General features: G+C 45.7%; 2 pseudogenes; both read right to left on the bottom strand.

Annotated features, from left to right (window-relative positions):
* LOC144273194 (olfactory receptor 4M1-like) overlaps window positions 1-9,833 on the bottom strand; it is a 151,905-nt pseudogene extending 142,072 nt beyond the window's left edge.
* A 9,019-nt stretch (window positions 9,834-18,852) lies between these two features.
* Window positions 18,853-19,784, bottom strand: LOC144273193 (olfactory receptor 11G2-like; annotated as a pseudogene).
* Between the last annotated feature and the right edge of the window lie 6,698 nt (window positions 19,785-26,482).

Here is a 26,482-nt window from a genome sequence, read left to right as displayed (position 1 = left end):
CTTATGCTCAAATAAATCTGTTAGTCTTTAAGGTGCCACCGGACTCCTCTTTGTTTTTGTGAAATATAAATAAAGACAATAATTAACCATGCAGTCTTTAAGTGGCATGAATTTAGCAGTAGACAATTGACCCATGGCCAAAATTCCTTCCTTGTTTTAGCACAACTAATACAAGTGATGATCATCCCCTGAGTATTAATTATTCTTAACCAGGACTAGCACCATATTCAGATATAAAATAGAATGAGTTAATTTCTTCTCTCAGTTATAGCAGTGTAAACTCTGGAGTTACTCCATAGATAGTCCACAGATCTCCTATTGATACTACACATTCATTATATAGTTACTCCATAGAAAGTACGGAGTAAACCCATACACTCTGTAAAATGACTGCATTTAATCACAGGCTCCCTCCACAGCTACTGGAGACTTACTCATGCAAGTTACTGCATAGATGCTACAGATTTACTAATTACTCAACAGACTGTACAGGGATTTCAATATATACTTGTCAAGGTTCCTTCCCCACTCTGAACTCTAGGGTACAGATGTGGGGACCTGCATGAAAACCTAAGCTTATTTTTACCAGCTTAGGTTAAAACTTCCCCAAGGTACAAACTATTTTACCCTTTGCCTTTGGACTTCCACTGCCACCACCAAACATTTATCTGGGTTTATTGGGAAAACGTTGTTTGGAAACGTCTTTCCCCCCAAAATTCTCCCAACCCTTGCACCCCATGTCCTGGGGAAGGTTTGGTAAAAATCCTTACCAATTTGCATAGGTGACCACAGACCCAAACCCTTGGATCTGAGAACAATGAAAAAGCATTCAGTTTTCTTACAAGAAGACTTTTAATAGAAGTAAAAAAAAAGAATCACCTCTTTAAAATCAGGATAGTAAATACCTTACAGGGTAATTAGATTCAAAACATAGAGAATCCCTCTAGGCAAAACCTTAAGTTATAAAAAAGACACACAGACAGGAATAGTCATTCTATTCAACACAGCTTATTTTCTCAGCCATTTAAAGAAATCATAATCTAACACATACCTAGATATATTACTTACTAAAATTTCTAAGACTCCATTCCTGTTCTGTCCCTGGCAAAAGCACCACACAGACAGCCCCAGACCCTTTGTTTTTCTCCCTCCTCCCAGCTTTTGAAAGTATCTTGTCTCCACATTGCTCATTTTGGTCAGGAGCCAGCGAAGTTATCTTTAGCTTCTTAACCCTTTACAGGTGAAAGGATTTTTCCTCTGGCCAGGAGGGATTTTAAAGGTGATTACCCTTCCCTTTATATTTATGACAATACTACAGAAATATTCCATAGATACTACAGATTTAGTATAAAGTTATTTAACAGTTTCAAGTTGCTCCATGTCTAGTTGGCACAATGGCTTCATATCTAGTTGGCAGCCGGTATCAAGTGGAGTGCCCTAAGGCTCGGTCCTCGGGCCGGTTTTGTTCAATATCTTCGTTAATGATCTGGAGGATTCTGTGGATTGAACCCTCAGCAAGTTTGCAGATGACACTAAACTGGGAGGAGAGGTAGATACGCTGGAGGGTAGGGATAGGATACAGAGGGCCCTAGACAAATTAGAGGATTGGACCAAAAGAAATCTGATGAGGTTCAACAAGGACAAGTGCAGAATCCTGCACTTAAGATGGAAAAATCCCAGGCACAGCTACAGCCTAGGGACCGAATGGCTAGGCAGCAGTTCTGCAGAAAAGGACCTAGGGGTTACAGTGGATGAGAAGCTGGATATAAGTCAACAGTGTGCCCTTGTTGCCAAGAAGGCCAATGGCATTTTGGGCTGTATAAGTAGGGGCATTGCCAGCAGATCGAGGGACATGATTGTTCCCCTCTATTTGACATTGGTGAGGCCTCGTCTGGAGTACTGTGTGCAGTTTTGGGCCCCACACTACAAAATTGGGAAGAGTCCAGCGGAGGGCAACAAAAATGATTAGGGGACTGGAACACATGAGTTATGAGGAGAGGCTGAGGGAACTGGGATTGTTTAGTGTGTGGAAGAGAAGAATGAGGGGGGATTTGATAGCTGCTTTCAACTACCTGAAAGGGGGTTCCAAAGAGGATGGCTCTAGACTGTTCTCAGGGGTAGCAGATGACAGAACAAGGAGTAATGGTCTCAAGTTGCAGTGGGGGAGGTTTAGGTTGGATATTAGAAAAACCTTTTTTACGAGGAGGGTGGTGAAACACTGGAATGTGTTACCTAGGGAGGTGGTGGAATCTCCTTCCTTAGAAGTTTTTAAGGTCAGGCTTGACAAATCCCTGGCTGGGATGATTTAGTTGGGGATTGGTCCTGCTTTGAGCAGGGGGTTGGACTAGATGACCTCCTGAGGTCCCTTCCAACCCTGATATTCTATGATTCTATGCTCAATAGATACTACAGCAAAACTACAGAGTTTCTCCAATCCTGCACATAGAAAAATATTTTGCAGCCTGACACTTCTTTATTCTGGCTTCCATTTACTTCCCACACCTGGACTATGGAGTGCACGAAGCCCCCCACCCACGCAGCCCCCACCAGGGCACAGCAGACCCCACTGCTCACAATGCTGGCATAGTGCAGGGGTTTACAAATGGCTACATAATGTTCATAGGCCATAATCATCAGCAGGAAGATCTCAGCTGCCCCCAGGAACTGGATGAAGAAGAACTGGGCTATGCAGCCCCCGGAGGAGATGGTCTTGCGGCGGGAGAAGAAGTCAGCCAGCATCTTTGGTGGGGAGGGATGGTAACAGAGCAATAGCAGATGTCCAGAAGGCCATGTTGGCCAGCAGGAAGTACATGGGGGAGCCCAGACGGGGGTCACTCCAGATGGTGAGGATGATGAGGACATTGCCTGGGAGAATGATTATGTAGAAGAGCAGGAAGAGGAAGAAGAGGAAGAGCTGGAGCTTGTGGGTCTGGGGTAGCCCCAGCAGCATGAATTCCGTCACCCGTGTGAAGTTCCCATGCTCTATCCCATCAGTGTGGATCCCTGTAGCACACACAGGATGGAGAGAGAGGAGGAGATTATAGTGGCCACCATGAATGAGCACTTCCACGTACAATAGCACCATGCGCCAAGCCGAGACATGTGGGCCAGGCACGGAGGAGCCTCAATATGGGGAAGGGAGGAGAATGGAGCCTCCACTGAGTTAACTTACACACGCAGAGATAGTCTCTGCTTTCAGGTGCTTGGCTGCAGGTTCTACTGGGTTGCCCATATGCAGATCTGCAATATAGATGACCAGACTTAACTGAATGGACTGCTGCCAATTCACACACTGACTCCAATGGTGCTACTGCCAATTGACGCTAGCTGGGGATCTGGAGATGGTGGTAGAACATATATACTCATGGTAGCATTCAGATTTTCACTTCAAATATGGAGTTTTGCACTGTGTGAAGAATATAGTGTAATCTCCTCAAATTCACAGCATGTAATTGATGAATAAAGACTGAATTTTCAGATTCTCTCATTTTCTAGTCCAGCTTGTGAATCAATTGATTTACAAATTGGCCCCTTCTAAAATTTGAAATGTAGAGTGTGTTGATGTTTGGGGGGCACCCTCCAGCAAATTTTTTACTGATTTTTGAGATTAGCAAAATCATTCACCTTTGGTGCTTTTATTGTAGGTGACTTTTCAAGTTTCATAATCTGTCACTTTTAAGACTGAAAATTAGCCATCAAATCTCTCTCTTTTTTTTTTTTTAGAGAGAGAATTGGGTTGTTTGTTTTTTTCAATATGGGAAGGGTTTTCTTTCCAATATTTTTTTTTAAAATTAGACTAGAAAACTGAAAACCAAAAATATTTCAAGTTTCTGATGTTTTTGTCTGGATTTTTTTTAACAGTTTTTGCCATTTTTTTGGTTTGTTAGTGGCTATTTGTGTTTGAATTTTTTAAAAAGTTTTAATTGGCCAAAAAGAAAAAAAATCTTTTGTTTCTTGACAAAAACGTCAAGTTTTCACCCCCCCACCAAAAAAACCAAACAAAAACAAACAAAAAACAAAAACAAACAAACAAAAAGAACAGAAAAAAGTCTGACCACCTGTAGTCATTTAAAATATATATTTACAATGATATAGAATAACATTCTGTGCTGAAAGGAAGTTATTTATGTTTTAAAGCCAAGCACTTAAAATTTCAGAAATGCCAGAATGTAGGTTGCCCAAGTAACCACATTTCTTACTCATTTATTGATTCATAGATTCCAAGTCCAGAAGAGACCATTCTGATCATACAGTCTGACCTCCCGTGTAACACAGGCCACAGAATAGCCTCAAAATAATCCCTGTTTGAGCTAAAACATATCTTTCAGAAACCCTAAAAACCAAAAAAAAATCTAATCTTAATTTTAAAATTTCCAGACATGGCGAATCCGCCATGACTCTTGGTAAATTATTCCAGTGGTTAATTGCCCTAATTGTTAAAAAAACCTACACCTTATTTCCAGGCTGAATTTGTCTAGTTTCAACTTCCAGCCATTGGATTGTGTTATCATAGCTTTGTCTGTGCGATTACAGAGCCAATTGTGAAATATTTGTGCCCAGTGTAGGTACTTATAAGACTGAGATCAAGTTTTCCCTTGCCCTTCTCTTTATTAAACTAAACAGATTGAGCTCCTTAAATCTATCACTGTAAGGCATGTTTTCTAATCATTCTTGTGGCTCTTCCTTCAATCCTCTTTAATATACCAACATCCTCCTTGAATTGCGGACACTGGAACTGGAGACAAGATTCCAGCAGCAGTAGCACCCTTGCCAAATACACAGGTAATGTAACCTCTCCACTCCCGCTCTAGGTTCCCCTGTTTATGCATTTCAGGATAATAGCAATAGCTCTTTTTCTCCCCACAGTGTCACACTGGGAGCTCATGTTCAGCTGATTATCCACCATGACCCCCACCCAATCCTGCCTCCCAGGATAGAGGCCCCCATCCTGTGAGTATGGTGCGTTTACATTTAGCTGTATTAAAATGTGTATTGTTTGCTTTTGCCTAGTTTACCAAGCAACCCAGGGCCAAAACGTAGGGTCAAAAAATGATCCCTGTGGGACCCATAGGTGTAGTTTGATTCCATGTATGCCCAAGGCTTGCAGTTGGGGGAGGGGGTGCAATGCTTCCCCGCTGCCTCCTCCAAACTACACTCATGGAGTAGAATCACACCCACTCAATAATGATTCCCTATTTGCATACAGTTTGGGTATAACTACACTGCAATTGGGATATCTGATTGCAATTTAGACATACCCTTTGAAACCTAGACAGTTTTTACATCATTTAATTTGTCATGTTAATTTTGCAACTTTCTAATTTCTTAATAAAAATATAGTGTGGTTTCTTCTGTCCTGTTCTCTCTTCATTAGAAAGGCAAGGCTCATAACTTTTATTGGACTAACTTCTGTTGTTCAAAGAGACAAGCTTTCAAGCTACACAGAGCTCTTCTTCAGGTCCTTGGACCAATACAACTATAACAATACTGCAAACATTCTTAGGCATTGGCATTATGATACACTATAATTACATGATCACAAAGGATATTTTCCTGCTTTATTCAGTGCACAGGATGGACAAGAGTATAAATCCCTCTGCTCAGAGCTGTTACCCCCGGTGTTTAAAATTAATGAAATTCCTCTTATCTCTCAGCTGTTCAGCCAGGCCCTAGTGCTGCCTGATGATTGTCTAGGACACAGAAGAAAAACCCAAATTTAGAGCTGCTCAGAAAATGGGATTTCCATCCCATGGAAAATTCCAAAATGTCAACAATAGCTTCCATCATGAATTGGGATGAAAAGTGAAAAGGAAAAGCTCAGAAAGGTTTCAATTCAGAAAGGTCAAAACAAAACATAATACAACATTAAAATGTTGAAGCAATAGTGCAGATTAGTTGAAGGATACCAGGCCTTTTGCGCTTGCTGAGCATCCTGTAGGTTTTCTCAAGCAAGGGGTACAGAGTCTTTGAGGGTGTTTTGCAGGTTGGTTACAAAGTCCAAAAAGTTAGTTCCTGGAGAAGATGTAACCCCCTCCCATTGCTGCTTCACCAACTGTAATTCACCCTTAACTTCATGGCCATAAAAGAGTTAAAAGGGTAAAAATCCCAAACTGGGATGTGGTACAGCCCTGCAGGCAAAGAGCAACTGCTGCAACACTAGGTCCTAATCACTGGAGTGCTCATTTATGAATTTACACAACATGGCCCCCAAAGTTCCATTAAACTTTTCCACCAGGCCATTTGTTTGATGGTGGTAAAGGGTGGCAACCAAGTGGTTCACCCCATGAGCTTCCCACAGGATTTTCATGGTTTCTGCCAGGAAGTTAGTTCCTGAATCTGTAAGGATGTCGGAGGGCCAACCTACACTGGCAAAAATGTCTGTTAATGCCTGATTCATGCTTTTAGCCCTGGTGTTCCTTAGAGCTACTGCTTCCTGCCATCGGGTGGCAAAATCCATGAAGGTCAGTATGTACAGCTTTCCTCTGGCTGTCTTCTTAGGGAAAGGACCCAGAATATCCACAGCTACATGCTGAAATGGAACCTCAATGATGGGGAGTGGCTGGAAAGGGGACTTGCCCTGGTCTTGGGGCACACCTCACAAGACTGGACAGAGGTAGAAACATCCTTGCCCATTCCCTCCCAGTGGAATGACTTCCCCAAACAGTCTTTGGTCCTGTTCACCCCAGCCTGGCCATTAGGGTGACTGTGGGCTAAGCTCAAGAGCTTTCCCCATACTTAGTTGGAACTACCAACTGTCTTTGAGGGTGCCAGTCCTCCTTGTGCACACCAGAAAGGGTCTCCTTGTATAAGAGTCCTTCTTTAACAAACCTGGACCTATTAGAAGAGCTAAGCGGTAGTGGGTCACTCCGTGCCACCATCCAAGCTACCTTGAGCTCCCTTTCATTCACTTCCTGCTCTGCCTGGAACTGCTCCCTTGATGCTGAAGACATTAGTTTCTCGCTGGGTGGTGGACTTGAACTTGGTCTCACTGGAAGTGATGCAGGTGATGGGGTTGTTTCTGTGGCCTGTGAACTGCTCTCCACTGGTGCACTAGGTTGTATTTCAGGCTCTGGTTGAGCCTCTTGTGCCGGCTTAGCTGCTGCTGCAGGTGCAGGCTCTGTGGCACCCTTTGGTACTGGTGTGACATTATTGACTTGAACTGGGACCGTATAGAACATTGTTGCAACCAAGGTCCTGTAGTGGCACCAAATCTTGTATAAAGGGGGTCAAATAAGGTGTCTAAGATGAGGTTATGGTTTGCTGGTTATGATTATGCTATCTGTTTGCATGTATCATTTTTGTATTTAAAGATATAAGTATTGGCTCTATACTGTGTGTATTTCAAACTTATGGTATGCTTCTGGGTGACACCCCAGATAAGTTGGTGTCAGCTCTGCCTAGCCTGCTGGATGGCCCATTAAGGACCATCAGCTATACAAGTGACCCATTGAGAGAAGGCAGACATGCCTTGGGACTCAGCAAGGTGTGCGGGGACCTGCCTATGGACAGAACTCTGAGGTTTTTCCAGGCCATGTGAGGAACAGCTTGTCTTTGGGACAAAGGAAGCAGAGACCACATGGCAAGAGACTATAAAAAGCTGCTGCAGCTTCTCCATCAGGTCTTCAATACTGCTTCATACCTCTGGAGGGACTTTGCCACACTGAAGCTTTGAACAAAGGACTGAAAGACCCATCCTGATGCTTTGAGAAGGGGGTTGGACTAGATGACCTCCTGAGGTCCCTTCCAACCCTGATATTCTATGATTCTGCGATCCCAGCAGTGGATGTGCTCCAGAGACTTGATTTGAACCTGCAGTTTATTCTATCACTGCTGCAAGCCTGAACCAAGAACTTTGCCATGACTGTATGTAATTGTTTCCATTTAACCAATTCTAGCTCTCATCTATATCTTTTTCCTTTTCAGATTTTAGATTCTAAAGGATTGGCAACAGCGTGATTTGTGGGTAAGATCTGATTTGTATATTGACCTGGGTCTGGGGCTTGGTTCTTTGGGATCGAGAGAACCTCTTTCCTTTTACTGGGGTATTGGTTTTCATAACCATCTGTCCCATAACAAGGGGCATTGGTGGTGATACTGGGAAACTGGAGTGTCTAAGGGAATTGCTTGTGTGACTTGTGGTTAGCCAGTGGGGTAAAACCAAAGTCTTCTCTGTTTGGCTGGTTTGGTTTGCCTTGGAGTGCATAGAAACCCCAGCCGTGGGCTGTAACTGCCCTGCTGTAAGCAATTTGTCCTGAATTGGCACTCTCAGTTGGGTCCTGCCAGAACCAGCATCGTTACAGCTGGCTCCCCTCACTCTGGAGGGTTTGCAAGCACGGGCTCTGGTGCTGACAGCTCTGCCAGTTTCAATTGTTGGGATGGTTATGACTGGGTCCCAGGAACTGGATCCACAACTGATGCCATAGACTTTGGTTTGGGGTCGGGTTCCCCCACTTCTGGCTGGGTCCCTGTAGGAGGCTCAGGAATGGAGTTAGGTGTGGAGGCCTGTTTAGCCTGGCTGTGGGTGACCGTCCTCACCCTTTCTGTTAGCCCTATATGGTTGGCTAAGTCGTCTCCCAGCAGCATGGGAATGGGATAATCGTCATAGACTGCAAAAGTCCATATTCCTGACCAGCCCTTGTACTGGACAGGAAAACTAGCTGTACGCAAGTTAAAAGAGTTGGCCTTAAAGGGTTGCACCATCACTTGGGCATTTGGGTAGATGAATTTGGAGTCTACCAGGGATTGGTGCATAGCTGACACCTGTGCTCCAGTGCCTCTCCAAGCAGTAATCTTCCTCCCACCCACACTCACAGTTTCCCTTCGTTCTGGGGGTATTTGTGAGGCATCTGGGCCTGAAGGCTCTTGGTGGAATTACAGGGTGATGAGATGCAGTCGGCTGGTGCTCTTGGGGAAGTTGGCCTTCACATGCCCCAGCTTATTACATTTAAAGCATCTCCCAGCTGACTGTGTCCTGCGGCGAGGTGGGTGGTTGGAGAGTGGCGTGGTGCGATGAGAGGGCATCTGGGGTCTCCCTGGCTGTGTAGAGGGCTCCTCCTTGTGAGGTGGGGCTTTGGGCTGACCCCAATGGTGGGGTGTCATCTCAGGTTGCCCCTTCTGGTATTCGCTCCAACTGCTATTAGCTTTCTTCTTCTCCGCCACCTCCAACCATTTGGTTTCGATCTCCCCTGCCTCATTACAGTTTTGGGCTTCCCATCTAGGATGTACCTTTCTATTTCCTCAGGGACACCCGCTAAGAACTGCTCCATTTGCATTAGGAGAGATAGATCTTCCCGAGATTTAACGCTTGCTCCTGATATCCAGGCATCCCAATTTTTCACAATGTGGTCGGCGTGTTGGGAAAATGCCACGTCTGGTTTCCACCTTAGAGCTCTGAACCGCCAACAGGCATGCTCGAGTGTTAGCCTCACTCTAATTCTGGCCTTTTGTTTAAAAAGTCGTACTCATTCATGTGTTCTTTAGGCACCAACTGCCACTTCTGTTAAGGGTCCACTGAGTTGCAGCCTCAGCCTCACCATATACTGATCTGTAGGGGTACTGTACCCAAGGCAGGCCCTTTCAAAATTTTCTAAGAAGGCCTCTGTATCATCACTTACCTTCTATGTGGGGAATTTCTTGGAATGGGGAGCGGTACCTGGAGAAGCACTGTAAGGGTTACCTCGTAGACCCAGCTTAGCCCTTTCCAGCCCTAAGCGCTTCAGCTCTAACTCCACCTCCAAGCGCTTCACCTCTCTTCTCTCCTCCGCTTCTGCCTCCAAGCATTTTGCCTGCATTTCCGCCTCCAAGCGCTTGTCCTCCGCTTCCAAGCGCATCATCTCTAGGTAGAAATTCCTTTCTGCCTCAGTTAGAACTCGACCGGAGTTAAAGGCAGCCCTCCATCCTGGCACTGGGAGCTCCTGGGAAGTCCCCATTCCCCCATCCTCTCCCTTCATTTCCGTCATGGAGCTGGATATCTAGGATTGATCTGTGTCTGACTTTTCCATGGTGTGCCTGTCATAAATATAAAGGGAAGTGATTAAGAAGCTCTGATATAGTACTATAAAATCCTCTTACCTGTAAAGGGTTAAGAAGCTCAAGTAACCTGGCTGGCACCTGACCAAAATCATAGAATCATAGTATCATGGAATATCAGGGGTGGAAGGGACCTCAGGAGGTCATCTAATCCAAACCACTGCTCAAAGCAGGACCAATCCCCAACTAAATCATCCCAGCCAGGGCTTTGTCAAGCCTGACCTTAAAAATATCTAAGGAATGAGATTCCACCACCTCCCTAGGTAACGCATTCCAGTGTTTCACCACCCTCCTAGCGAAAAAAGTTTTTCTAATATCCAACCTATACCTCCCCCACTGCAACTTGAGATCATTACTCCCTGTTCTGTCATCTGCTACCATTGAGAACAGTCTAGATCCATCCTCTTTGGAACCCCCTTTCAGGTAGTTGAAAGCAGCTATCAAATCCCCTCTCATTCTTCTCTTCCGCACACTAAACAATCCCAGTTCCCTCAGCCTCTCCTCATAAGTCATGTGTTCCAGTCCCCTAATTTTGTTGCCCTCCGCTGGACTCTTTCCAATTTTTCCACATCCTTCTTGTAGTGTGGGGCCCAAAACTGGACACAGTACTCCAGATGAGGCCTCACCAATGTTGAATAGAGGGGAACGATCACATCCCTCGATCTGCTGGCAATGCCCCTACTTATACATCCCAAAATGCCATTGGCCTTCTTGGCAACAAGGGCACACTGTTGACTCATATTCAGCTTCTCATCCACTGTAACCCCTAGGTCCTTTTATGCAGAACTGCTGCCGAGCCATTCGGTCCCTAGTCTGTAGCGGTGCATGGGATTCTTCCGTCCTAAGTGCAGGACTCTGCACTTGTCCTTGTTGAACCTCATCAGATTTCTTTTGGCCCAATCCTCTAATTTATCTAGGTCCCTCTGTATCCTATCCCTACCTTCCAGCATATCTACCTCTCCTCCCAGTTCAGTGTCACCTGCAAACTTGCTGAGAGTGCAATCCACACCATCCTCCAGATCAAAATGACCAATAAGGGGACAAGATACTTTCAAATCTGGGCGGGGGGGGGGCGGCGAGGTCTCTTTGTCTGTCTGTCTGTGTGATGCCTCTGCCAGGGACAGATCAAGAAAGCAAGCAATCCAACTCCTTTAGAGTTAGTAAGTAATCTAGCTAGAAAATGCGTTAGATTTTCTTTTGTTTTTGGCTTGTGAAAGTCGCTGTGCTGGAGGGAATGTGTGTCCCTGTTTTTGTGTCTTTTTGTAACTTAAGGTTTTGCCTAGAGGGATTCTCTATGTTTTGAATCTGACTGCCTGTAAGATTATCTTCCATTCTAATCTTACAGAGTTGTTCTTTTATCTTTTTTTGTTTTTCTAATAAAGTTCTGTTTTTTAAGAATCTGATTGGGTTTTTAGGGTCCTAAAAACCTAAGGCTGGTCTGTGCTCATCTGGTTTATTCTCAAGCCTCCCCAGGAAAGGGGGTGTAAGGCTTGGGGAGGTATTTTGGGGGAAGATGTCTCCAAGTGGTCTCTTCCCTGATTCTTTGTTAAACCGCTTGGTGGTGGCAGCATACTGAACCCCAGATATGGGGAATTTTGTCTCTTGGGAAAGATTTAACCTAGGATGGTAGAAATAAGCTTGGGGGGGGTCTTTCATGTGGGTCCCCACATCTGTACCCCAGAGTTCAGAGTGGGGAAGGAACCCTGACGTGGTGGTAGCCATGGGATCATTATGAACCAAAGATCATTTTGAAAAAGCACAGAATGAAAAGGATTTTTCTGTTAGCTGGGAACAGCTTCAGGCAAAGGTACCAAAGGCAAAGGTATCAGATTACAGCACAGCGAATTGGGAATCACAAGCAGGTTTTTTCTTTCTTTCCCGCTCTCGGGTAAGCTAGGTAAGCAGGAGCTAGGATGGCAAAATGCAGTATCCAACAGCAACTAGAATTACCTATCTTAAAATGTTTGGAGTTGGAAGCAGAGGCGAGGAAAGAGGCAAAAAGCTTGGCGGTGGAGGTGGAGAACCAACGGTTGGAGACGGAGTTAGCGCTGAAGCGCTTAGATCTGGAAAAGGCTAAGATGAATCTACCGGATAACCCTAACAATCCTTCCCCAACAATCCACAAATGGGAACGACTATGTCCACAGTATGATGAATCCAGAGATATTGCTGAATATTTTCTCACCTTTGAGAGACTGTGCAGACTCCATCAAATTCCTGAAGCTCACAAGATGACCACATTGGTCACAAAATTGACTGGAAGAGCTCTGGACATATTCAATAAGATGCCTATTGAGGAGGCTTCTGACTATAATAAATTCAAGGATTTGGTTTTAAAACAATTTCAAGTTACACCTGAAACTTACAGAGTAAAATTTTGAACCCTTAAGAGAGGGCCCGGACTAAGTAATGTGGCTTATGTAAACCAAATGACCGACCTGTTTGATAAATGGCTCAACGGACGAGCTGTAACTAACTTAGGAGGAATGCAGGATTTGATGATACAGGAGCAATTCCTGAATATGTCCAAGGATGATATAAAACAGTGTTTATGGGATAAGAAAATGGACTCAGCAGAAAGTCTTGCTTCTTATGCTGATCAATACGAGCAGTCCCAGACTGCCAGAGAGGCAGGGCAAACCGGAAGAAAACGGGTGGAGGGAGGAGAGAGGAACAACTCTGTCGCAGTTTGAGTGGATACCAGAAGGGGCACCCTCAGACCATACCCTACTACCGGGGGCAGCCCAAGGCCCCAACTATACCCCAAGGAAAACCCCAGACACTTTATCATCCCACCACACCGTTCTCCAGCAACCCACCTCGCCCCAGTGACCCATCAGGTGGGCGATGTTTTAAATGTAACGAGCCAGGGCATGTAAAGGCCAACTGCCCCAAGAACCCCAACAGATTACAGTTCATTGCACTGGGGTCACACCGAAGGTCCTCAGGCCCAGATGCCTCCAGATACTCTCAGAGCAGAGGGAAACTGTGAGTGTGGGTGGGAAAAAGGTTACAGCGTGGAGGGACACCGGAGCACAAGTGTCGGCTATTCACCAATCCTTAGTGGACCCCAACTTAATCGACCCAGAGGTCCAAGTGATGATTCAACCCTTTCAGTCAAACTCTTTTGACTTGCCTACAGCCAGGTTGCCGGTCCAGTACAAGGGCTGGTCAGGAATGTGGACTTTTGAAGTCTATGATGATTATCCCATCCCCATGTTGCTGGAGGAAAACTTGGCCTGACGGTGCCGTTTTGGAAAGACTGGATTTTCTAAGGTTTCGGTGCCTGGCCTCAGCCTCATGCACAGGGTTAGCTTTGCCACTGCTGCTGTTGTTTGTGCAGTTCTTGCCCAAATGTCTGCCTTGGATCCTTCATCAGTGATGATTGCCCCTGTCAAGGCTGAATCCCTACTCTGTCACGCTGAGTGCAGAAGTGGGGGCCCGCAAGGATTTGAAAAATGAATACTTGCCACTCCAGGCTTGTATTACATTCCCAAGGTTACACCTTTTTTCTGAGCTTGGCTTGGTAAACACTGCCATGATCCAAATGCAAAAAAAAAACAAAAAACCAAAACCCTTAGAACCCTCAAGCCCTTTCACACACACACAAACACCCCCCCCCCCCCCCCCCGGAAGAGCTGAGAAAGAAAACAGAGAAAATTAGCTGTTGCTATCAGCTAATCAAACAACATTCACAAACCTCTTAGGACACCAAAAATCCAATCCTGTTCTTAAAAAATATAAATGTTATTAGAAACAAAAAGGAAGAAAATACATCTGGAACTTAGGCTTTTGCTAGATATTAAAAGAGCAATTCCAAAAATTAAGTATCAAGAATAACTTTCTTGGGGTTCAGCTTAAAAGTTACAAGCAAATAAAAGCACCTGGGGTTTAGAACGGAGGAGAGCCACAAGCCAAAATAAAGAAATAAACCTGATCGTGTGTATTTAAACATTCCCTGCCTTCTAGGTATGGAAGATGAAGTTTACACAGCATTCCTGCTTACAGCATTGCTGTTCTGTGTCTCCTTCTCTGGAGAACAACAGACAAAGGGGAAGTTTTTCTTCCCATTTTAAAAAGTGCTAGCCTTCCCATTGACTCTTTTGGTCAGGTGCCCACTCCTTTTCTTTTACCTGTTGGTTTGTTAACCCTTTACAGGTAAAGCAAGCAGAGAACAGACACCAAGAGGGATTTTACAGCTAACTGGCTGGCTGGGCATCCATAAAAGGGAGCTACCCTTCCCCTCTCCCTTTATCACAGGGACCTTGATCTCCATGTGTACAGAGTGGGTCTGGCCTGGGGCCCCGCTCTCTGTGCGTGTAGAGAGTGGGTCCGGCCCGGATTCCTGCTCTCTGTTTATATAAAGTGTGTCTGGCCCGTAGACCTGCTCCTCAATGCTCCATTGTCTTTGGCCCTCTGTCCCCAGCACACACGTTGTGTCTGTGTGAGTCCAGCTCTCATTGACAGCCATCTGCCCCCCAGTGTCTTTGTCCTTCGGACATAGCCAGGCTGCGGTCACATGTTCAGCTACCTCTGCAGCTAAGGGTTTGTCTTCAGTCCCTGGGGTTCTCAGTGTCTTGTTAGGGACTTCCATCCCAATGGGTTGGTTCCAGCCCAGATGGTCCTAGTGGCTCTGTGTCTGCAATACCTGGCTTGATCTGTCATGTCCCAGGGAGAGAACTGATTCCTTCCCCAGGGGCAAGCGCTGCCAAGGGGATCGGTACAGAGCCATACAGATCATTCACAGAAGGATTAAGGCAAATTTGCACATTCGGCCCAGATGCCTTACTCCCGGAGAGCGGTCCCGGCTGCAAATCCTGATTACAGATGCCTGCAACCCTTTGAAGGATGGGGCTTTGGCCCCACCCCTCTCCTTGGCATTTCCCTATGGCTAGTTTGGGTAGCTCCCGACCATAGGTGCCTCTTTATCCCCATGTGTGGTCTATGGAGCCTGGGCACCTACCTGGGGGCTCTGGATTGCACTGGGCAGCAGGAACCTAAACGTCAGATGCTGCACCACTGGGTGCAAGTTCCTGTGTGGATCTAGCCCCTTATGTCTCTGGACACAGGAGGGAGCCTGGTAACTGCGATCGGCGGGGGTTGGGGGTGGGGTGTGCAGGAATGACAATAGGGTCATGTGAACTTTTCAAGCGCTCCGCCCCCCACTCCCTCCATGGGCTGTCAGGTGCTGGGTTCATCCTCCCTGGAACTCCGATATCAGTTGGGAAGTGGGAGGCTTCCTGCTGCTCAGGACAGTAGCTGAACGTTCATTTCTATGCTGGGTCTGTTCTACAGTGCCTGAGTGTGGAGCGTGGTCAAAGGACAGGGGTCTCTCATCCCACCCGCCATGTGTTGAATCCTAATGAACTAGACCCCCTTTCAGTAGTGATGCCCACCTGCTCTGTGCAGTGGGGCCCATGTGTAATGAGTGGGCTCGTTCCCAGCAGAGCAGGGGTCCATGTGAACCTGAGACTGAATAGCTCTGCTCATTGCCAGAGACCAAGAGCTGAATGGACCCTGGAGACACAGCTGCCCTCTCCACCAGGTGGGGACCCAGTCCTGACCCACCCAGTCCTGACCCACAGCCCCCACCCTTCTCCTAGCACTTGGTTCTGCCCTCAGCTCTCTCAGGAGATCAGATAACTTTTCCTTTTAATTGCCTGACTTCAACTTTTCAAGCAGGAACCAGCGGTAACTTCAGCTCAGCTCTTAAATTGGCTCTGCCAGTGACCCAAATCATCAATACCCAGACCAAGAAATGTTCAGACATTAAAACAAGCTAATTATGCCAAGGGATTTACAGTCTGGTCTGCATGATTTATTAATCGGGTCTAACTCCCATGAAAGATAACAGATGGACACCCCTCAGGGATGGACAGCCTCCGTTAATGCCTAGAACTGACACAGCACAGGCAGTGGGTATGTGGTGCAGTGCTCAGAGGACTGGACTGGGAGCCAGGACTCTGGATTCTTTTACCAGCTCTCAGAGGGCAGTGGGGTCCAGTGGCTTACAGCAGGGAGGGATGAGTAGTCACCACTCCTGGGATCTATCCATAGCTCTGGGAGGGCAGTGGGCTCTAGTGGGTTAGAGCAGGGGATCTGGGAGTGGGGACTCATTGGTTAGAGTTTAAGCCAGCCCACCAGGGATCGCCACCGCACCTCACCTGACCTTCTGTAAATCACAAGCCACCAACACCACCCAGCAGACCAAAATTTAGACCAAAATAGGACAGTCCATTGGTGACTAAATTATTATTTGCCACAGGCAGAGAATAGCAGGGACTGATGTGAACCAAGAGCCTCACAATAGCAGGGAAAGGGTTAAGTGAGATAAACCCAGATAATCCTGATGAGCGAGCTGCATCCCACGCAGCAGAGGAAGGTGCAAAACCCCCAAGGTCACTGCCAATCTGACCGGGGGGCTAATTCCTTCCCCACCCCACATATGGTGACCAGTTAGACCCAGAGCATGTGAGCAAAAATCAGCAAGCCAAGCACCTGCAACAGAGAATGCTCAGTGCCACCTCTGAGCCATGCCCACCCCCATTCATTTCCCTTCTCCAGCAGTGGCCATCCCTGATGCTTTGGAGGAAGAAGACAAGAACACAAACAACCCTTCTCATAAAAAAAATAGAATATTTTTTGGTGCTGAGGGGGAGGGGAAATCCCTCATCACCCCTTGCAGGTGTCCAGCTGAAACCGTGAAGCATGAGCTTCTAGGAACATCAGAAATGAACCAGAAAGGACCTTCAGGATTGCTAAACCCTGTCCCCCTCCCCATCACAAGAAACCCCATCATACAACCCCACTCATATATTTGTCCAGCTCTCCCTTAAAAGTAATTGTTTTAACTCGTAGTTTTAACTCAACTCATATTGGGAATCTGTTCCAGAACCTCACACCTCTGATGGTTAGAAGCCTTCTCATTTCTGTCCCTAGCCCTGAGTTAGTCTCGGGGTGCTGGGATTCCTGGGTTCTATCTCTGGCTGTGGGATGGGTGTGTGATCCATAATGTACAAACATAATGTCACCATGATTTTGGTCCCAGTTGCACTGGTGTCAGTCTCTGCAAATCACTGGGGTTGCTTTTGATTGACAGCAGAGAAAAGGAGAGCAGAACTTTGCTCTTTGGCTCTAAGTGTGATAACACTTTTATCCAGGTATCCGCTTTTAAATACAGCTGCACAGAAAGGGCAGTGATGCGAGCCAGCCTCCCTGCACACACACTCAGTTTGCACTCCTAGCCCCTGCAAACACACACATATACTCTGCACAGCTTATTTCCTCCATCAAGGACACATATACCCCCCACCTTCCCCTGCCCCTGCCCCTGCCCCCCCCCATTTTCCAGTTGTATCATCATACAGGCATTATTTATGTAACCCTTCTGCCAGGCCAAGTTGATAGCAGCAAGGGCCGGGTTCAGTACACAGGGGTTCCCTCTCATCAAAGCAAATGCAAAACTGGCTCGAGCCCCCACCCAGTGACCTGGGAAAATCTTACACACCCCCTGGGCGCCTCAAAGAGGCAATACTTCCCCTCTCGCAAGCACAGAGTCTCGGTGTAGTAGAGAATCTTTAATAACATGAGGTAAACAACATCAGCATTAAATTGGGGAAACACCACAACTATTGTTCATTAACCAAACCATGAGCAACGACCCACCCCAGAAAAATTGGGCCACATCCTTTCCCTCAGGTTCTTGAGTCCCAGAACCCAAACATCTCTTGAGTCCAGCAATCCACAAATCACCCAAAGTCCAAAAAGTCCAGCCCCAGAGTTCAAAAGTTCATCTGCAGAGTGTTACTCCCCAGTCTGGCTAAAATGTGCCTGGGTGTGGGGGAAAGAGGTAAGGGGCACCTTACGTGTCCTGAAGCTGACTGCCCCACAGGGCTCTGCTCCGCTCCACCACGACCGGCTCCGCTCTGCTCAGCTCGCCGTCTCACGACCGGCTCTGCTCAGCTCGCCGTCTCACGAACACACCGCTGTCTCACGACCGGCTCTGCTCAGCTCGCCGTCTCACGAACACACCGCTGTCTCACAAACAGCTCTGCTCACCCCACCGTCTCACAAATAGCTCCGCTGCACACTAGATCTTCTGGCTCCCCACTACTTGACACAGCTCTCAGTGATTTCAGCTCATAGTAGTGGGAGCCTTAGTGCTGGTGCACCATAAGGCTGAAGTGAATTCAGCACAGTACCTGTAACAAAACTCTTAATAGACCCAAAATTAGCTCTGACATTCCACAGTGGAGAGAGACAGACGTACAATTGGTGCTTCAGGCCTTCACAATGGGGGCCTACACCACCAGGCACTAATACCTGTCTCAAGTCTCTCTCAATTCACAGAGTTTTGGAACCCATGTCCCTTGCCTAGTGAGTGCTACTCAGTTGATGGTGAATCCTCCATCATAACAAAAAGGCCAAGTACAGTTCCAAGCACAGTTCCCATAATCAGGGTAATAACAATTTATTCTTCCCGCCCCAATAACAGAGACACTGGGGATCCCACAACAGCCAAAGTGACCATTTGGGCAGTTATGGCCTCATTCTAGGTGGGGTGGGTGTGCCTATGCAAATGAGATCAGCCCCTGAAGTTCTTTTCCACAACTTTCCACACCTCACCACCAGATGTCAGGGTGGAGCCCACCCTGACTCTGCTTACATTTATACTATGAGTAGCCCCTAGAGGTCATGAAAAATGCTGTGTGTGTTCCCCCTGCTGCATTGGAGCCTGCACTACCCAGAAGGAAAAGGCCCATATCCCATTGCCCAACCCCCTGACTGTCCAGTGCCTGCAGGCTGGGGCCAGAGCAGAACCCCTTACCGCTTCCCCAGCAGGGTCCTCCTCTCAGCCTCCTTCATCTCCTTGTTCCTCAAGTTGTAGATCAGTGGGTTGAGCAGCGGGGTCCCCACTGTGTAGAAGAGAGTCACCACTTTCCCACTGCTCCCTGAGGCAGCTGGGTTGACATAGGTGACCATGGCAGAGCCATAGAACAGGCCCACCATGGCCAGATGAGAGGTGCAGGTGGAGAAGGCCTTGTGCCTCCCAGCCCCTGCGTGCAGCCACAGCACAGCCCTGATGACTAGCCCGTAGGAGGCCAAGATGAAGAGGATGGTGACAAAGATGATGAGGGAGCTCAGGGCATAGCAGGCCTGTTCAGTCTGGGGAGCTGGGGTACAGGAGGCAGCCACCAATGGGGCTGGGTCAAAGAGAAAATGATCCAGGGTGTTGGAACCGCAGAAGGAGAGCTGAGAGATGCGGACGGTGGGCACTACAAACCAAAGGAAGCCACAGAGCCAGCAAGAGGCCACCAGGGCCCAGCAGAGCTGGTGGGATATGAGGATGTGGTAGCGCAGGGGGTGGCAGATGGCAGGTAGCTATCCAAGGCCATGGCCAAGAGGAAGAGGCACTCGGTGGCCCCCATGGAAAAGAAGAATTAAAACTGCACAAAGCAGGCCTGGAAGGAGATGGGGACGCTGGGGGACACCAGGTCAGAGAGCATCCATGGCAGCGTGGTCGTGACGTAGCAGATCTCCAGCCAGGTGAAGTTTCCCAGCAGGATGTACATGGGCAGGTGTTGGAGGTGGGGATCCCGCCGCACAGCCCACACAATGCACAGGTTTCCTGCCAGCGTCCCATCATAGGCCAGGGAGAGGAGGGCACAGAGGAAGGTGTGACTCAGCCAACCCAGGGAGGGGAAATCCAGCAGGATGAACTTGGTCACCGGGATGGTATTGTTGATCATATTCATCAGGGGGCCCTGGAGCTGAAATAATCAACAGGACACCAACGTTCTAGCTAGAGATCTGGGAGGGGAGGAGTCATTAGAGTAGTAGGGTAGTAGTAGCACACACACACATACACACACACACAGAGTCACTGTCAGTATCTCTCTCATACATATCACATTTCAAACTCTGCTTGGGATCGGACACTCAAGCTGGGTTTATTCTGCCTTTGGAAACCCTCAGCACCAGACAAAGATCCTGCATTCTGGCATTTGGCTAGCTGTCCTGCCTCTGAAACAAACTCTTGCTCCTCCTTCTACAGCTGGATCAGCTCCTCTGGACCAGTCTAAGATCACAAACCCCATCTATGCTGGTCAACGCAACAGAGGATACTCAGAGTAGCACGGGAAACTGATTTCAAGTTCTCTGCTCCCTACTCTTCGAGCCAAAAGTGACATTGACTGGGCTAAGGCTGCATCTTTAGGTGACTTTTTAAAATTCCTTACCTTGAGTTTGGATAGATCCAAAAATGACATCAATCATGGATTGACCCTCGCAGCTCTGCAGAAGAAAAATCTATATTAATACATCAATATGATTAAACTCTGGAATCCATTTTTATTTGTGAACTGAATGTATATTATATGTGAAATTAAGGTATAGTCACTTGATAATTATACTATTTACTAATTACTTAGTTTTTAATTATTACTGAGGTAGCACCTAGGAACCCCAGTCAATGACCAGGATTAAAAGTTACAGGTTATAATAATTTCTTGATTTGATTATTTGATTCACTGCATATTATATCAATTCCTATTTTTGATTAAAATAAATGAAAACCGATATATGCTCTCAATTTCTGTATTCAATTTAAATAATAAATGAAGAATTGTTTTATATTAATTACTGTTTTGATTAAAATAATACATTGAGAATTATATATCATATTCATTCCCAGATTCAATGAAAATTTAAACTCATTAAGTCCATACTGTACTAATTGCTAGATTCAGTTCACATGTTAAATTAATATTTACATATCATGTTAATTCCTAGACTTGATTAAATTTAAGATTATTGGGATGATTTCCAGATTTGTTAAGCATGTTGCATTATATCTGCATTATATCTGCAATGAATTCTATTTTGATTAAAGTAATTAATCATATAGGCTCATTTTTAATTAAAATAGTAAATTAACAATTATATATTACATTTGACTAGTTTTGTACTCATTTCCAGATTTTATTAAAATATTTTATTAAATATTAATAATGATATATTGTATATTGTATTTTTTTAGCCTCTAGAGCTAATTAAAATATTGCATTAATATTTCCATATAGGACACATTTCTAGAATCAGTTGAAATATTAGGTCAAGAACTGTATATTACATTAATTTACAAGTTAAAGTCAAATATTAAAGTAGTAAATATATATTATATGAATTCATAGATTTGATTCATAAGATTCCAATAGAGATTGGAAATGTTAAACCAATAAATATATTTTATACGTATGTCTAGATTTGATTAAAATGGCTTTACATAAATTCTGGGTTCCAGACAAACCCAAAAATGTATCTACTCTGATCATCTGACTACAAAGAATACCAAACAGAACAGAAGTTCTTTTTAAAGGCGATCTACAAAGGAATTGTAAAATACTTTTTTTCTTTTCTTGTTCCTTTATGAAAGAGAAAATAAGTCTACCTGAAATGTTTTAAAGCCTTTATTTTATTTCTTTTAAACTTGGATGTATCTATTCTCAACTTTTCTATTTTCTGGCTGTCTGCCTATCATTCTGGAATGTAAATCTGCTCTTTTCTGGAGAACTACTGGGCAGTTGAAGGATGTTTTTTATTGGGCTCTTGTAACAATGTAGGCCTTAGCGGCTGGTATAACATGAATTGACTTTTAAACTGACATAGTTAAACCAATATTTGGACACACTTATTTTGGTCTCAAAGAAGCTGATTGCAGGTTAGCTTAAACCTATTCCTAATTGATTTTAAACAAACCAGAATAATCTGGTTTAAACTGAATTAAGAACATCCACACAGCCTTTTCCACTCATTTAATTATATCAGTTTAAATTCATAGCTAGAATTATAATGTGGCAATGGGTGGGCCTCTAAAATATGGTCTTCCCTGGTTTTACTGGATAATTACTGAGACACCTGGGGGCTGTTTGTTCCGAGCGCTAACACCTGCACTGACGAGGGGAAGGGGTTAGAATTTTAAATCAGAGTACCTTTCTCCACCATGTTAATTAGGCATTGGACTTAAATGTGTAGTAGTGGAAAAACAATGGCCCAGATCCCCAGCTACTGAAAATCAGCAGAGCTGTATGGAAGGAGAGGAGTCAGGTCTGGGAAAAGAATGAGGCCTAGTAGGCAGATTGGGTTAGGCTGAGAGTCAAAACTCTGGGGTTCTAAACCCAGCTGTGGGAGAGTACTGGGGCAGTGAGTTAGGCAGGCGGGCTGGGAAACAAGATTCCTGAATTCTAGTCATGGGCCTGAGAGAGGACGTGACTTTGGTTTAGATCACAAGCCACTGAGATTCAGAACTTGTGTGTTTTACCCCCAGTTCTATGGAGGCAGTCAGGGGAATAGAATTATACAATTTAAGGCCCGATCATCTAGTATAGCACAGGCCACTAACAGCACCCACACACTAACCCAACAGCCAAAGTGATGCCAAAGTATCACAGCCTCAGGCAGAGAACAGGAGGGAGAGGGGTGTGCTAGTGCCCAAGGCCCCTGCCATGGCAGGGAAATTGTTAAGTGAGATCCACCCAAATAATTCTGGCAAATGACCTGTAACCACACATGGCAGAGGGACACAAAATTCCCCTCCTAGGTCACTACCGATGTTGCCGGGGGAAAATTCTTTCCTGACCCCACATATGTCAATCAGTGGGACCCTGAGCATGTGACGAGAACCAGCCAGCCAAGTGCTGGGAAAAGAGAATGCTCGGTGCCACCTCATCTCCCTCTCCATCCCCATCCAATGTCCCATCTCCAGCTGTGGGCATCTTCTGGTGCTTCAGAGGAAGGAGGTAAAACAAAACAAAAAAACTCCCAAACAAAAAAATCTCTCAGAATACATTTCAGGGGGGAAAATCCCTTCCTGACCCCTGCCAGTGGCCGGCTGAACCCCTGAAGCATGAGCATTGGGAACACAGGACATTAACTGGAAGTGATCCCTGGGGCTCCTGAGCCATGCCCCCATCACAAGCAACCCATTATACAATCGCACTGTCAAGGTTCCTTCCCCACTCTGAACTCTAGGGTTCAGATGTGGGGACCTGCATGAAAGACCCTCTAAGCTTATTCTTACCAGTTTCGGTTAACAATTTCCCCAAGGTACAAACTTTGCCTTGTCCTTGAACCCTATGCTGCCACCATCAAGCATCTTAAACAAAGAACAGGGAAAGAGCCCACTTGGAGACGTCTTCCCCCCAAAATATCCTCCCAAGCCCTACACCCCCTTTCCTGGGGAAGGCTTGATAAAAATCCTCACCAATTTGCATAGGTGAACACAGACCCAAACCCTTGGATCTTAAGAACAATGAAAAAGCAATCAGGTTCTTAAAAGAAGAATTTTAATGAAAGAAAAAGTAAAAGAATCACCTCTATAAAATCAGGATGGTAAATACTTTACAGGGTAATCAGATTCAAAACATAGAGAATCCCTCTTGGAAAACCTTAAGTTACAAAAAGACACAAAAACAGGAATATACATTCCATCCAGCACAGCTTATTTTACCAGCCATTAAACAACAGGAAATCTAATGCATTTCTAGCTAGATTACTTACTAACTTAATGAAAAGGAGTACTTGTGGCACCTTAGAGACTAACAAATTTATTTGAGCATAAGCTTTCGTGAGCTACAGCTCACTTCATTGGATGCATTCAGTGGAAAATACAGTGGGGAGATTTATACATAGAGAACATGAAACAATGGGTGATACCGTACACACTGTAAGGAGAGTGATCACTTAAGATGAGCTATTACCAGCAGGAGAGCAGGGAAGGGCCAGGGGGGAGGGGAAGAAAACCTTTTGTAGTGATAATCAAGGTGGGCCATTTCCAGCAGTTGACAAGAACGTCTGAGGAACAGTGGGGGGTGGGGGTGGGGAAATAAACATGGGGAAATAGTTTTACTTTGTGTAATGACCCATCCACTCCCAGTGTCTATTCAACTTAAGGAGTTCTGAAGAGCATTCCTGATCTGTTCCCAGCAAAAGCATCACACAGACAGACAGACCCCTTGTTCCCCCCCTCCAGCTTTGAAAGTAACTTGTCTCCTCATTGGTCATTTTGGTCAGGTGCCATCGAGGTTATCTTAGCTTCTTAACCCTTTACAGGTGAAAGGGTTTTGCCTCTGGCCAGGAGGGATTTTATAGTTCTGTATACAGAAAGGTGGTTACCCTTCCCTTTATATTTATGACACGCACTCATACATTTCTCTATCTGTCCCTTAAAACTAACCAAGTTGTGTGCCTCCCACAACTCCTATTGGGGTCCTGCTTCAGAACTTCCTCCCTCTGATGGTTAGAAACCTCTTGCTGATTGGCAGCCTGAATTTGCGCCTGGCTGGGTTAGTGGTTAGAGCAGGGAGGGGCAGGTGGCAGAACAGAGCAGCAGCCACAGAAGAATAGAAGCAAGAAGGACTGTGTGTGTAAAAACTCATCTGGCTGTGAGATCTCAGCCTCCTCCTCTCTCCGTCTCTGCTGTGAAGGGAGCTGGGTGAGAAGGGGCTGATATCTGCTCTCTGAGCCACTGGGTCCCTGGGACTTGGTCTCCGGAGTGGATGGGAGCAGCCAGATCTGGATTTGATCCCTGAATAATGTGCGGACACCCAGAGCATTGCCAGGGAGAGACCGCCCATACTTACACCCCCACACACACACACATTGCCCCTGCACACACACAACCCCACACACTTTCAGCACCTGTCACCCTCTCAGACAGGACTTGATGAGTCCACATTGAAAGCCCCCAGTGCCAGCCCCTTGGGCACATGGTGAATCCCAGCCAGTGGCTGGAAGTACTAAGGTAGTGCTCTGTCTTCTAGGAGAGCATAAGAACATAGGAACATAAGAATGGTCATACTGGGTCAGACCAAGGGTTCCTCAAGCCCAGTATCCTGTCCTCTGACAGTGGCCAGTGCCAGATGCCCCAAAGGGAATTAACAGACAGGTTATCAGCAACTGATCCATGCCCTGGCAATCATGCTTCTGGCGAAGAGAGGCTAGGGACACCATTCCAACCCATTTTGTTCCGATTTCCCCTGCCTGGATTACAGTTTTGGGCTTCCCATCTAGGATGTACCTTTCTATTTCCTCAGGAACACCCTGTAAGAACTGCTGCATTTGCATTAGGAAACACAGATCTTCCAGTAATTTAACACTTGCTCCTGATATCCAGGCACCCCAATTTTTTACAATGTGATAGGTGTGTAGGGAAAATGCCACTTTTGTTTTCCACCTTAGGGCTCTGAACTGCTGAACGGCATGCTCGGGTGTTAGCCCCATTTTAATTCTGGCCTGTTTTTAAAAAAGTTCATAGCTGTTCTTCAGCCATTTCAGCTGCCACCTCTGCTAAGGGTCCACTGAGCTGCGGCCTCAGCTCTACCATGTATTGGTCTGCAGAGATGCTGTATCCAAGGCACGCCCTTTCGAAATTTTCTAAGAAGGCCTCTGTATCATCACCTACATTGTAGGTGGGGAATTTTTTGGAATGGGGAGCGGTACCTGGAGAAAGACTGTCAGGGTTATATGGTAGACCCAACTTAGCCCTTTCCAGATCTAAGTGTTTCAGCTCTAAATCCGTATCCAAGCGTTTCCCCTCTCTCCTCTTCTCCACTTCCAACTCCAAGCACTTTGAGGCCATTTGTCTTTCATGTTCCTTCTGTCTCTCTTCAGCTTCCAATCTCGCTAATTCCAGTTTTTTTTTGGACCTCACTTTCCGTCACCCTTGCTAGCCTTTTTGCCCTTAGCCTAGCCTAGTCTGAGAGCTAGAAAAAAAAAAACCAACCCAACAGCTTGTGAATTCCCTTGCTGTAACTTAACTACTCTGCCCTCACGCAAAGAAAAAAAAAACCCTCCAGATGCTCTCAACTTTAAAAAAAAAAGGGTCCTTTAAAAAAAAAACCAACCTCCCTCGTTTTCAAGCAGACAAAAAAAAAGTGTCCTTTTAAAATCCTGAGTTCTGTGCTTCTGGTTCAAAATGATCCCATTACGCTGCCACCATGTCAGGGTTCCTTCCCCACTCTGAACTCTGGGGTACAGATGTGGGGACCCGCATGAAAGACCTCCTAAGCTTATTTCTATCAGCTTAGGTTAAAACTTCCCCATGATTTTTAGGACACTGAAGATCAATCAGGTTCTTAAAAGAAGAATTTTATTTAAAAAAAAGTAAAAGAATCACACCTGCAAAATTAGGATGGAAGATAATTTTACAGGGTACATAAAAAGATTTAAAACACAGAGGTATTCCACTCTGACTCTGCTTCCCAGTTACAAAACAGGAATGAAATTACCTCTTAGCATAGGGAAAGTTCACAAGCTAAAACAAAATATAATCTAACACATTTCCTTGCCCTTTACTTACAATTTTTGTAATCTTAGATTAATCATTTCAGGTATGGTTTTAGGAGATGTTTTACCTGCCTGGTCTCTCTCTCCATCCAGAGAGGGAACAACAAAA

This window comes from Eretmochelys imbricata, chromosome 13 (assembly GCF_965152235.1).
Source record: "Eretmochelys imbricata isolate rEreImb1 chromosome 13, rEreImb1.hap1, whole genome shotgun sequence".
NCBI classification, from domain to species: domain Eukaryota; kingdom Metazoa; phylum Chordata; order Testudines; family Cheloniidae; genus Eretmochelys; species Eretmochelys imbricata.
This window is presented reverse-complemented; position numbering and strand designations above follow the sequence as displayed.